This window comes from Plectropomus leopardus, chromosome 16 (genome assembly GCF_008729295.1).
Source record: "Plectropomus leopardus isolate mb chromosome 16, YSFRI_Pleo_2.0, whole genome shotgun sequence".
Taxonomy (NCBI): Eukaryota; Metazoa; Chordata; class Actinopteri; order Perciformes; family Serranidae; genus Plectropomus; species Plectropomus leopardus.
The window spans coordinates 19,885,001-19,898,324 of NC_056478.1; positions in this window are offsets into that span (position 1 = coordinate 19,885,001).

Here is a 13,324-nt window from a genome sequence, read left to right on the forward strand (position 1 = left end):
CATCCTCCGCATTTAGTTCAAATTATTTTTCCTCTCAGGTTTATGGTCAGATGACTCCCTTCACTTGCAGCTAACACATACCAGGTGATGTTCTGCAGTGAAGTATGAGATCATTTTTTATTTTCACCATGTGCACGCCTGCTGTTTAATCTGGCAGCTGCCTGTGTGAGTTATGCATAACATGTTTATGATTTTGTGTTTACTTTCAGTAAAAGTGCTGAGTCCCCCAATTTACTTCTCACATTGTCAAATTAAATGCAATACATTGATGTAAATATGGTAAAAAAAACTACGATCATGGGGGATATGATATGAAAACCACATTCACCACTAATCTGTTGTTTCCTCTTGCAAACTGGATGTTACTGCAGAATTTGTTTGCCCAACAGTGATAGATTTTTCTGCTATTTTTCCTACTTTATGGGGGAAAAAATGTAACGAAATTTAATTTTCTCATTTACTGGATGGATTGATGTTCCAGAATAGGAAATCCAATGAATGAATAGTACACAAAACCACCACAAACTGCCTGTCATGCCTGTGTTTCCACCTCAAAATATTCCCTATCCACTTCCATATATTTGCGGATACATATTCTTGTTTGTGCACCTCTGACATGATATGTGTGACACTTGAGCAATCATTTACTGGATCGTCTTGACAGTATAACAAAGCCTATGTGGGTCAGGCAGGGGCCAAAAAAAGTTGGCCAGCATTTCATGTAATCCTCTCGGAGCATCAGTTTCAAGCAGAGGAAGTGTCAGCCGCTCTACTCGTGACTTCTCAGGAGGCTCCGGGGTAAATGGGCGCTCTCAATCAATCGCAGATATCTGAGCGCTTTCCAAATGCTAATGGGAGCCAGGTCCGAGAGGCCTCGGAGGAGCGGTTCTAGTGAATCTGTGAGGGGAATGTTTGGACAGCGAGGAGTAGCTGTTTGAATGTAAAAGAGGGAATTTGTGCACTGTGATGCCACACAAAGAATTTCATGCTGGGAAAGGCCCAATTTGGACACCATTAGCCTTTTTTTTTTGGTCTTTTTTTTTTTTGAGTGGCGAGAGATCATCCTGAAAAATAAAAGGGTCTTCTGGATATGAATACTTTAATCTCATAAGAGTCGATTAGATTTAGACCTAAAAACCATGAAAAGCATTTCTAAATAAGAGGGATCAGACTGAATCTTGTGTCTTGTTTTTGTGTTTACTCCAGTGAATGAGTGAAGAATGTGTTGTGGAGGTGGACGGTTGCGTGTGCGTACATGTTTACGTGTGTTTTCAGGCAAATGACAGTATAAACATCCCATATTTATGTCTGACTGCCTCTGGGACCCCCTGACTCCTACAAACACACCGCTGCTATCAAAACACACTCAACATAAATATCCTCAAAGACCTCAAGGTCCCAAATCCTGCTGTTACTGTTTTGTTTTTTGTACGACTGCTCTGTGCATTTGTTTACATTTATTTACACTACTCATATTTACATTTTTCTATTATTATACTACTGAGTTTGTTATTGCATTGTATGCTTGTATCTGGTTTTGTATCTTGCTCTGAGCCTTTTGTGTTATGTTTGCATCCTATGTTTTATTCTTTTATTCTGCACAGGGATTAGGAAACAAATGTCATTCCTCTGTACTGTTTAATGCTCTGTGATTTTAAAGTCTCTTTCTTAAAATGTTTGCAGATCAATCACATTAACAGCTTTGCTTTGCATATTTTGATTTTGTATTTTCATCCAAATATGTTGTCTGTCTGTAAATTATGCTGCTGCCCGTCCTGGCCAGGACACTCTTGATAAGGACATTTTTTTCTGCTTAAATAAAGGTAATAAAGGTAATAAATAATAATTAAAAAAAAACAGCTTCACTATTGTCTGTTCCTTTTGGAAATATTTATGTGTTGAAAAAAGTTGCATACACGAAACAACTTCTGATCTGAAATGAAAAAAGAAAAGTTTGAGGTCATTTAGTTGAGGGGTTAAGAATAATGCTGGAGGGGCCTGGAATAGTGGAAATGGCTGAAGAGAAACTGTTTAAACAGATACACATGGGTATGAAAATAGTTGGCTAGTTCGTCCAGTCTGACTTGGAATTCCAACTTCATTTGACAATGTTGGAGGTCGTTTTTTGGGGGGTTTTTTCCCCCCAAGCTTTGAATACAATGGATTGTAGCATTATGCTTCTGTGTTTTCGTCCCACTGCCTCTGGCTGGGCCAGTTGATTTCCTGCACATGTGATTGGGATAAAGCCATTTAATCATACAGATCCTCTAGACTTTCCAAATGTTATCAGTGCTGATGATAAACAGAGAGATTCCTGGAGGCTTAGAGCTGCTGCTTGATAGATGATGCTGAACTCTGAAAGACTCATTACATCACATCATTATGGCTGATGTAATTAAACACACATCGATTTTGTTTTCCTGTCTTTCTCATTCCCTACATGTGCTAACGAAACTCAGAAATCGGAGTCATTCTGTTCTGGAACGTGTGTGTCTGCTGGTGTGTATGTTTAGTCGGAGTCCTGAGGGCAGTGCTGCAGTGCAGAGGGAAACAGATGTATGGCAGCATATGGAGCATTGTTACATAACACAGGGAAGAGGTTATTTAAATATGTAATGGCCAACATCCCTCCCCTGACAGAGCTGCTGTGCCGACTGAACGAGGCACTGCTTCAGCTGAAATACGACACAAAGCAGAGAGAGCCGAGTTAAGTGATTTGAGCAGCTGCACTTCTGTTATTCTAAACACATGGAGGGAAATGAGGAGAGGATTTTTTTTACTGCTGCTCCTCCCAAAAACACTGGATGAGGGTTAACCAGGGTTCTCACTGTGTGTCTGTACAGGGTCATGTGTTGGCTGCAGCTGTTAAAGAAACACAGCCTTTTGTTAATCTGAACAACAAGAAAATACAGAAGATGTAGTTAATAAACTCTCAGAAAATCTAGTGACACCCAGTGAACTGCAGTCAGCATCCTGTCGCTCGTGCTCGCACTCCGCAGGGGCGAAAAATTGATTAATAAATGTAAAGTTAAACACAGAGCCTTTAAAGAAAAAACTATGGCCTGAAAAAGCTATAAATCTCTACAGAGCTGAGAGGAAACTCAAAGCCAGGTGATAAGTATCTACAGGTTTGTCACTTTCACATTACACATCATTTGATCCATTGTCGGTATAAAAATATTGATTAGTGCAGCTTAACAGACACAAAACAGTCTCTTATTTCCCTTGTTGAAAGGAAAATTATCTGTGATGACACTGAATGCAATGAGGAATTGGAAACACAAACTTGAAGACAAACATAATGGAACATTTTCTATTGGTTTTTTTTGCTAAAATGTGGACTGAGATGGTGACAAACAATTATAGTTTCGACAGTCGCTGATGTGTATTAAATCTTTGAAAAACTGCTTTTGACCATTCACTGGTGACCATCAGAGTTTCCTGTATTTTATGACTGAGGGGAGGAAGTTTTATAAAAGATGGCAAAGTAGAAAGAAATTTGTTTTTATTTCAACAACCAAATGACTGTTTCTCAGCAATGGGAAACTGTCACGGCTCATCCCCTCGTTTACCACAGCTGTCTGCCATGTGGGCCGCGGCATAACTCGTATACACCATTTTACCAAACAAGAGAAGCAATGAGAGGAAACCCACCAACCCACAACAAGACCACCATCGTGCTGCCGCGAAACTGCAATGCTGATATCCAGGACCCGGAGCTTCCAGCTGTTACAGGCAAATGTGTTGTTTGGCAGTGCTGGAGAACAGAGATGATAAATGAAGCTCATAAACAAAATGTCTCAGATTGCAAAAGACGGGATCAGATGACCAATTTGTCCTTTAATGGGAAAATCCCAAGAGCACTGACTAAATAAAAAAACATCCTTAAAGTTATTTATGGAAATGCTGATACAGAACTGGGCAAGAATCTTTCAAAGTAAAAGCTTAAACTGTATATTTTAATACTGGTGCAAAACTGCAACAGAAAAATAACAAAGCAGTGTTCTTTACAATACTCTGTCTAGAATTGTAGTCATTCTTTTTTGTTCATATAGTTTTTATTTGCATAAGCCGCCCACATGTGTTGTGAAATGTTCTGATTTATTCTTCAGAGGCGTTACTCATGATTTCTCACCAGGCTCCAGTAACTGGGACGAAAACATTTCATTGGTATTAGCCTCAATAAAATAAGCATTTAAAAACTGAACCAGTTCACACGACAGTTTCTGGAGCCAATACGGGACACGCTGGATCAATGTGCCAAAAATAAAATGGAGGAAAACAAATCAGCCAATGTTCTCGAGCCGGTGACTGCGGACTAATCTTTCTCATTGGGCTGCAGCTTCACTCCAAACTCCAAACACATGGTTACAATAATAGCAGACCTCATTTTCCCCCTGCTGCCATGCAAAGCAAACAAACATATAATACTTTAATTTAGTCTCTGTATTAAATGTTGGGTTACTTATTGAAATGACTTCAGAGCGTCTGGAGGAAGCTGTTTTGCAGGCGAGTCATTTTTCCTCTGGAGGAAAACAGAGAGTGGATCAGGAGCCGGGCCGCTGCTCAAGGTAAACAGGTGTGTAATGTGAAAATTGCAAGTGTGTATTTTCAAGAATTTTTTGTGCATTTCTTTTGTTTTTTTTTTTCTTTAACCCGCTCTCCAATATATTGATACCATCTCTGTCCCAAGATTCATACATATACAGTATATTACATATGTACGGAGGATTCATTAAAACATTAAGACGTCTGGCAGAAGTAAACAGTCCTTACAGAAGCAGCAGATCTCAATCACAGCTTTCAGTTTCTGAACACTTGCTGCTGCTGCTGCACTTCATAATTCAGTAAGAAAGTGTTACTTCATGCATTTTGGGTGGATCAAATGGTTATGCGATTTCTAAAAAAGCTGAGTGTAAATGCAATTATGACAAGAATAATTTAAAAATGATTGAAATCTGAGACAAATTCTAGCCTGATGTTTATTAAGTCCTGCAGGGATGATGGTTTTTTTTTGGCTGATGAGGCAGTTAATGTCACTCTGGTTCCCTCGTCGAATTTTTCTATTTTCCATTTGGGATTTTTTGGGAAAAAATATACTCTGTGGGAAACAAATGTCTCTGATACTTAAACATTTTGTTCAGCAAGATAATTTTTTGAAGCCTAAATACAACTGCCAAAAGTACAAGGTTGACAGCAGGCTATAAACAAAATACACTACGGTCACTAACTTCAATGTTGCCTCCAAAACTAGGCAGTCTTTCTTTCAGATTAATGATATAATTTATAAAATTTATTTATAATAATATAATAGCACTCTGATGTCTGTGCGTTAAGTATAGAGCTGAATGTTGGAAAGAATTAGCCTGCAGCTTAGCATTAAGTAACACTGAGAGTGAATTAAGACTGGGAGCAGGGAGAAACTGCTAGCCTGGATTTAATTTAAACCATGCATACTAACACATTTTATATCTCATTTGTTTAATCCATACACAAACAGAAATGTATAAAACAAGAAGGGAGTTAGCATGCATGCAAGTTTGATGGCATCATCACTGTTTTGACGTAATTTATTGCTGATCGCTGACAAATGGTTACAGCTGTTGATTCTACCTTTTTGTTTGTCGGATTGAACAATCAGCATAGTCAGCATCTTCCAGCCACCTTTAGATTGCTAGTTTCCTTTTACCTCCAGTCTTTATGCTAAAATATGATAAAGTCTAGCCTAGGTTTATCAACAGAGCCTTCAGACACTTCTTATTCATCTCAGTTTCAGAAAGAGAGTGACTGGTATCCCCTTAAAACAAACAAATGGATTGCTTTTCCTGCGAGGACTCATGAACTGAATACATCTGTTATGTCTCTCACATAATAAAACAATGACCCACTCCTTTGTTCCAAACTCAAAGGGGAAACTCGTGAGGTACCTCAGTTGGGACAAAAACAAGGTTCAAACTGTTCCTCCATCGTCTGCCGTGACTCTGCAGACGCTCTCGTGCATGTAGCGAGTCCTCACCCTGCTCGCTGCACTCACTGCCAACAGAAACACTATCTCACACGGGGTGACTCAAGGGGTTCAGAAGGTCCATCCAGGCCTCGTTTTCTCTAGTCAGCGTCTTTAAAGTGAGGGAACAGTGCTGTCAGTGTGCAGCCAACCTGTGGAAAACAGCAACCCAGCATTTAAGAATCAATCAGGATCGAATTGTTTAATATTTAATTTACTTTAGTTTTTTTCCCTTGTAATTCTTTTTCGTATACAGTTTTTATTATTAATATTTTTGTTTCATAATTTATTTTTTAAACCTTGATAAATGTACCTTAAAGTGGCCTTGTACACACAGTGTGTATATTGTATCTATCCTGTGTAGGTAAACTAGTTTCGGGGCAGGATCACAAGATTATATGTAGATGCTGGGAACCTGTTGTGTGAATGCTTCTTGTTTATTCTATAAGGTTTTTTTTTTCGAATAATTTGTTCTTTAATAATCTTTTACCTTCTTGTCAACTGTCATCAAATGTACATGCAGCTCTGTTTGTCATGGTTTAGGTTGCCGTAGACACAATAAAGAGCATGATTGAAAAAAAAAGAATAAATTAGGATTTCCCTTATCCACTTAATACTGACATCTAAATTACAAAATCAGTTGTTTGATTTTTGAATTAAGTTTTTAATTGTATTTGCAGAAAACTATTTCAGGTGACAAAGGTGTGAGGACTTGAGCTCGACCTCGAACTTCATCATTGCAATCACAATGTGTGCATTTCAATCACAGGCCCAAATACTACTGACTCACTACACACACACACACTGCAGCAGGTGTGATTACCACACACACACACACACACACACAATGGTTACCTGAGCTGTGTGTATTTTTACAGCTGTCTACGTAATGAGCTCTTTGGGGGCCTGTCCAGTCAACGGTTAGCTAACGTCTCAATTTGTGAGTGTGTATGTGCATATGTTTAAGTGTGTGTGTGTGTGTGTGTGTGTGTGTGTGTGTGTGTGGGTTGGACCAGCTTAGGTAATGTCTCTCTATGTGCCACCTCCCATTCTGCACAGATTAAATGTCATCACGACTGTGATTACACACTGACGTGGCAGAGGGCTGAAGAGAAAGTACATTTGAAAATAAAGGGAATATAAAGAAAAAACATTTATTGTTTTACTTTTCTGCATGAAAATCTGTTTATTTCATTCTCTAAAACAGAAGAGTGAAGCTTACAAAGGGATTGATCTGCATTACACAGTTATATTAATGAGCGGTGTAACAATAAGCGGAGGTGAAGCGTTGATATTAATAAAGATGGAAGCAGTCAGTGACTATAAAGAATAAACATGTCTATCAGAAGGAGGTCAAAAGGCTTTGCAAAATATATGATTTAAGAGACTGTGATAATGGGGAAAAATCTTTAAAGTGTCACAGATGTTTGCTTTCTGATGGACAAATAACTCATTTCATGAATCACCGCAGCAACAGGTGTCACAATAAAAGCCTATTATTATTGTTTTTACTTTCTTAGTGTCCCTCAGATGAGGACTTTATCATCAATGAAGAGTTTTAAGAGGGACAAAATTGTGCATATGCTGAGTATGACAACAGCGTTGTAGTTAAGACCATACTAACCGAAACTAAGACTTAACCGAGACCAGTGTGCCGAGACGAGACAAGACCAAGACTTTAAGGGTCCAAGAACGTGTTAAGACCACGACTATATAACTTGACTGCAGATGACTTGGTGGACATCCCTTCGTGTCCTCTTCATAAATCTGCTCCCACATGAGAGAAAGGTGGCGGAGTAGGGTGGCAGCCATTATTGGCGACAAAGAAAAGCAAACTAAAAATGTCTTGTGTGATTCGTTGGATTTGAAGAGTTGTACATTCAATCGGAGTAATTATGTTCACAAATAAATATGTTGTGGTCTTGACTGGTTTAAAATCCAGAGTCCGCTATGTCTAAGACCCAGACAAGACTGAGTCAAAATGCATTTGACTGCGAGACGAAACCGAGACACCCTAAAAGTGGTCTCGAGACCGATCTGGAGTACTTCAGCACACAACACCATTTGGCCTTTGACTTCACCCTCTGCTCAGGACTGTTTTCTGCTTTACTAATGCTCCTTTAATAAGTAAAAAATTGTGGAGAGCGAGTCATGTGCAGGCACAGCATCACATCACTGAGTCAGCACAAAGCAGCGGTCCTCTGGGGTGCATCAGCAGCAAACCATTAGTCCATTACAGTACATCACAGCTACTCAATCCACTTCACAGCCGATCACACTTAAAGTGTTCATGTGGAGAGAGGGAGAGAGGTGTTACATCCCGATCATTAATGACTCTCAGAAACAGGCATTATGAAGTTAGAGCTTTCAGCCTGGTTCTAAACCTCGGGGGTGAGAAAATTACTCGTATATGAAGCGGCGAAATATATTCCACCTGGGAAAGGTCGGAGCTGGCACAGGCTCCAGAAAGCACATCTGGCCTTGGGGTTTATGCTGGCTCTGCCTGCTGTTTTTCACCACAGCTACAGCAAACCATTCCCGCACTTCTCACACTTCTCACTTCACTTCCTTTGACTCTCGTTCTCTGCATCCGTGTTGGAGATTTTCTTGTTTTGACTTCATACACGGCTGTAGTTTCACAGTAATTATACTACCTGCAGGTTAGGTAATCTTTTTCAAAACCCACGATAAAAACACTGCTGCTGTTTAGTCATTTTCTAGGATTATAGATGCTGAGTCACTATGATAAATAGAAAACAACAATAATTAAGCTCCTCGGGTGACCTCTGGCCATTTTAAAGTCCCCAAAAATACCTTATGAGCAAGCCTGCTGTGTGCACAGCAAACCGAACTTAAGTGATTCCTGCCAGTGTAAACTGATCTGGGATTATTTCTCTTGTTACTCAAGTGATCCTCAGTTTGATGGCGGACTGACAATCTGAAAACAGAGAAAGATCCACACACTTTAGCTCCCCTTGCAGCTTTTATTGAGCTACTCACAAGTGATCTTTTGAGCTAACAGCTCTTCTTCAGACTTGGTAAACAATATAAAGCCACCATCTTATCTAAGCTCAAGGCCTCGGTCACATGACCGCACCACCAACATCACAAACAATCGGAAACACTGTGTGTTGATGTAACTGATTAGAGGGTCTGGACAGTGCTGGGGCAGGAAAGTGCACTTTCTAAATAGAAAATTAATAAAATGCTGATGTATGTAACCTGCATAGGAATTAATTATTAAGACAAGGTGTAGTAGAATCAGGATTATCCTAATGACAGCCTTAAACCAAATGACTTTTCAACCAATTTCACTGTCACATATAAATTTCCAAAGTCAAAATAACACACAGTATTTTTTCCTCAGTTGGCGTGAGCTGCCGTGATCTCGATCATCTTGTGTAATGTGGCTTTAATTCAGTCCAAACAGTCTTAGTTCAGTCTTTTTCTCATCCTGACGTTCTGATAAAATCAAATTTAAAAAAAAAGATAAAAAAAGATAAATCAAAAACAGAAAAGAGATTGAAAAATTAAAATGTATAAAAATATATACATAAATAGAAAAATAATGTATAATAAAAATAACTCATGGGTTGGTCATACTTGCATATCATATTAATTTATCATGTTAAATAGTTCTACTGCTAGTTTTACGTTTCAAGCATTTAAGAACTGATTATTTCACCTTCATATAATTATATTTATAAAATAAAGTTGGAGTATGAGACTGTAACTAACCATGAAGTCATCATTGCTCTTGTTCATGACAAACATGAGCAGGTCCCTGTGTCTTTGCCATCAGGACGTTTTGCAGCATCAGCTGACAGGAAGTAAACATGGACCCAAGCTGTTGCCTAGCAACTGTATGTGAGACAGTCCATACAGAGGCAGATCTGACATCCTGATGTCTTTGCAAACTTGTGATCCCGTAAAGGCCCTTCAGGTAGCAGACTGTGCGTCAGGCTGCATAAACACAAACCTCAAGAAGCCGCAGCTGTCATTGTTTCTTTTACCTTTAGCAGAAGGCAAAATCCAAAACAGCCCCTCATCTTACACACCCTAACCAACCACGACAACATACTTCTACATACAGGAGCGCGAGGTTAGCATCTTACCTGTCCACGAGAGAAACTGCAAGTCCAACTTGAAGATCATTTCCGGAAACGCTCCTCCAAAAATGACCGCGTTTTCTTCCTTTTATTATCAGACTCTTTTTTGCACTCTCGTTTTGAAATCTCCGTCTTCATTTTCTTGGGTTGTTTGGCAGTGTAGACAGTTGTTGCTGAAATAGCAACTTTATCTGCAGGATTCTCCGCCATTGAACCCTGTAGCTGAAAGGACTTCTTCTTATGTTGGTATTTAGTGGCAGACTATCGGCGCGTTTGGCGCATTGCTGCCTCACTGTGGTTGCAGTGGTCATTACACCTGCTGGCCTAAATCCTGGTGTAAAGGCTCGCTGTGTGAAGAAAGTCAATCATTTATTCTGGAAGTTTGGCTTTTATTATTGCTCTCCCCCAAAAGAGTTTAGATGGTATAAGTCTCCCCTCACAACTTGGCTACTTCCACCAACAACAGTTTCTTATCTTCTGTGTATGGCACCAAAGCATGATGTTGCAAGATCTCCATCACCACATTTCCCAACCCCACCACCAGTAGTCTGATCAGGTAGCGCCCTGAGTATGTGTGTGCATGCAGGTGCACGTAAATACACACGCTACTCAACCATGCATGAGACTGTTTAACTATTGACTATGATATATAATCATTTGCCATATTTATACTGAACAAATGTAAATTGAAGATTAAATACTTTCCTCATGCACTCAGTAGATTTATACATTTTCTGCCAAATTTTGGTCACAAATTTGTGAAAAGTTTGTGGAAGCAATCACTTCTCCTTTTCTTAGATAATCTATCCACCTGAAAGGTGTGTCATATCAAGATGCTGATAGAACAGCATCATTGCTACACACGTGTGCCTTGGGATACTCTAAAATGTGCAGTTTGATCAAATAATGTCACAGATGTCACAATTTTTGAGAGAGCGTGTTATTGGCTTGCGCATTAAATGAATGATGTTCATTTCAACAGTATGCTGTCTTGAATGTCGTTTCCCTGATTTTGGCAATACATCGAACTGGTCTCACGATTGTAGACCACAAGGTAAACCACACCAGCTCAGGACCTCTACATCCTCACCTGCAAGATCACCTGAGACCTGCCAACTGAAGAGCTCTGGCCACAAATGGTTTGCACAAAAGAAGAGTTTGCACAAATTGTCAGAGACTGTTTTAGGGAAACTCATCTGCATACTCATGGTCTTCACCAGGGTCTTGACGTGACAACAGTTTGTCATCTGAACCTACTTGTGCACTTGTGATGTTGGTTGGATGTACTGCCAAATTCATGGAAACAGTGTTGGATACGTCTCATGGTAGATAAAACATTCAACGTTCACAGACAACAGCTCTAGTGTACATTGCTGTCACTGACAGGGACAAATTTGTGACCAAAATTAAAGAGAAATATATCTACTGAGTGTGTGAAAAAAGTCTTAGATCTTTAACTTAAACCCTTTGTACTTGGTTCAGATCACCAGTAACATAAGTTTTAAAAACAAATTGAGGAATGCAGTAATTACAAAAGAATTCATTTTCTTCGACGTGTAACATTTTGAATGTGTGTGAATGATGATTAATTAGCTAAAGTACAAATGTCAAGTTAGATTGTTTTTTTTTAAAACTATCTATGTACTTATACACTGCATTATTTTAGCTTCTGGTTTGTTGTGATTATATTTCTTATCTATGTTTTTATTATTAAAGTATATTTGATTGATCTTGTATGTTTTGTTTCATTTGTGTGGACCCCAGGAAGAATAGTTGTTGCTACGGTAACAACTAAAGGGGATCCAAAGTAAATAAATAAATAAATAAACTTAAACCTGTGAAAAATGCTAGAAAAAAAGTGTTCAGTTTAACTTTTGTTCAGTGTATAAAGCTTTAGTGAACGTATGATCCCTTTCTTTTCAGTTCTTTCGGCTCTTTCTTCAACTCTCCTCTCAGTCCCTTTGCTTTTGTTTGTCTCTTTTGTGGCCGCATGTGGTGACATCTGTTATACTGTGCCCTGTCCAACAGTTTAGCAACAGTCGTGGTGATTTATGGCTCCACATGTGGGAATAGTTTGTCTGCAGGAGGTCTCACTCTCCACAAGCAAAGCAATGGTGCTAGTCAGTTTGAAAAATGTCTGACGTGCGAATAAAGCATTCAGATATTCAGAGCTATAGGCCTATAAGTCTAATCCTGGATTTTATATTAGCCATACTTTCCTGCTTCATAGATCAGAAACGGCAGCAATTTTACGCTCTCGCTTCAGGTTTCTGAGGTGAAAACAGCAAGTGATTTAGAGCAAATGTTCCATGCACGTAACTAACGGTTGTGAGGGCTGCAGGAATAAGGGATTTGGGTGGATTCTTGAAGGAAGTTTTTGTTGGAGATCAGGTTCCTAACATCCCACAAGGCCTGTCATGTTCCAGCACTTAGACGGAGAGAGAAATGTGAACATATGAGTCAGCAGGAGATGAGGGCATTCTGCTGCAGGGAGGTTATCAGCTGTTTGTCTACGACAACATACCCACATCAGCCTGTTTCAGACATTAATGCTGGCTGATCGTCACATTCAAATACGTCCAGAAGTACTTTGAAGAGGACAAATGCTTTTCTTTAGAATAAAAATGATTTATTAACCCTTTAGAACTTGGATTGACATCGGTTTTGTTGTGTTGCATTCGGACACCTTTCACAAGCATTTAAACCTATGGCACCTGAGAAAATTGGTTTTGATTTCTTTTGGAAACGTGGAAAGGCAATGAGCAACTTGACAAGAAATGCCAGGAAAACTGCCAAAGAAAGAAAAGTAAACAAGAAAATTATTTGAAAATTGGTTGTAAGGGAAATTATTAGATGTTGTCCTAAAAAGGGAAACAATATCCAGAAAACTTTATTTATTTATTTATAATTGTAAATACTAAAGATTCTGTTACAGAAAAAAATGTATTTATTTTATTCGATTGCACTTTTTGAAGGCCATTGTCTTATCTCTTTTTTAAATTCTTATTTTTGTGTTAATTTTAGGGAATTTTCTTGTCATTTCTTTTACTAATTTCTTGCTAATTTGGGGGCTATTTCTTGATATGTTGCTCTGCCCTTTTCCCCATTTTTTGAAAGAAATCAAGCCAATTTTCTCAGGTTTTGAAGGGTTAAATGTATTATTTTTAATAATAACTCTTATTGTTGGACCCTACAATATTTACTATTATTG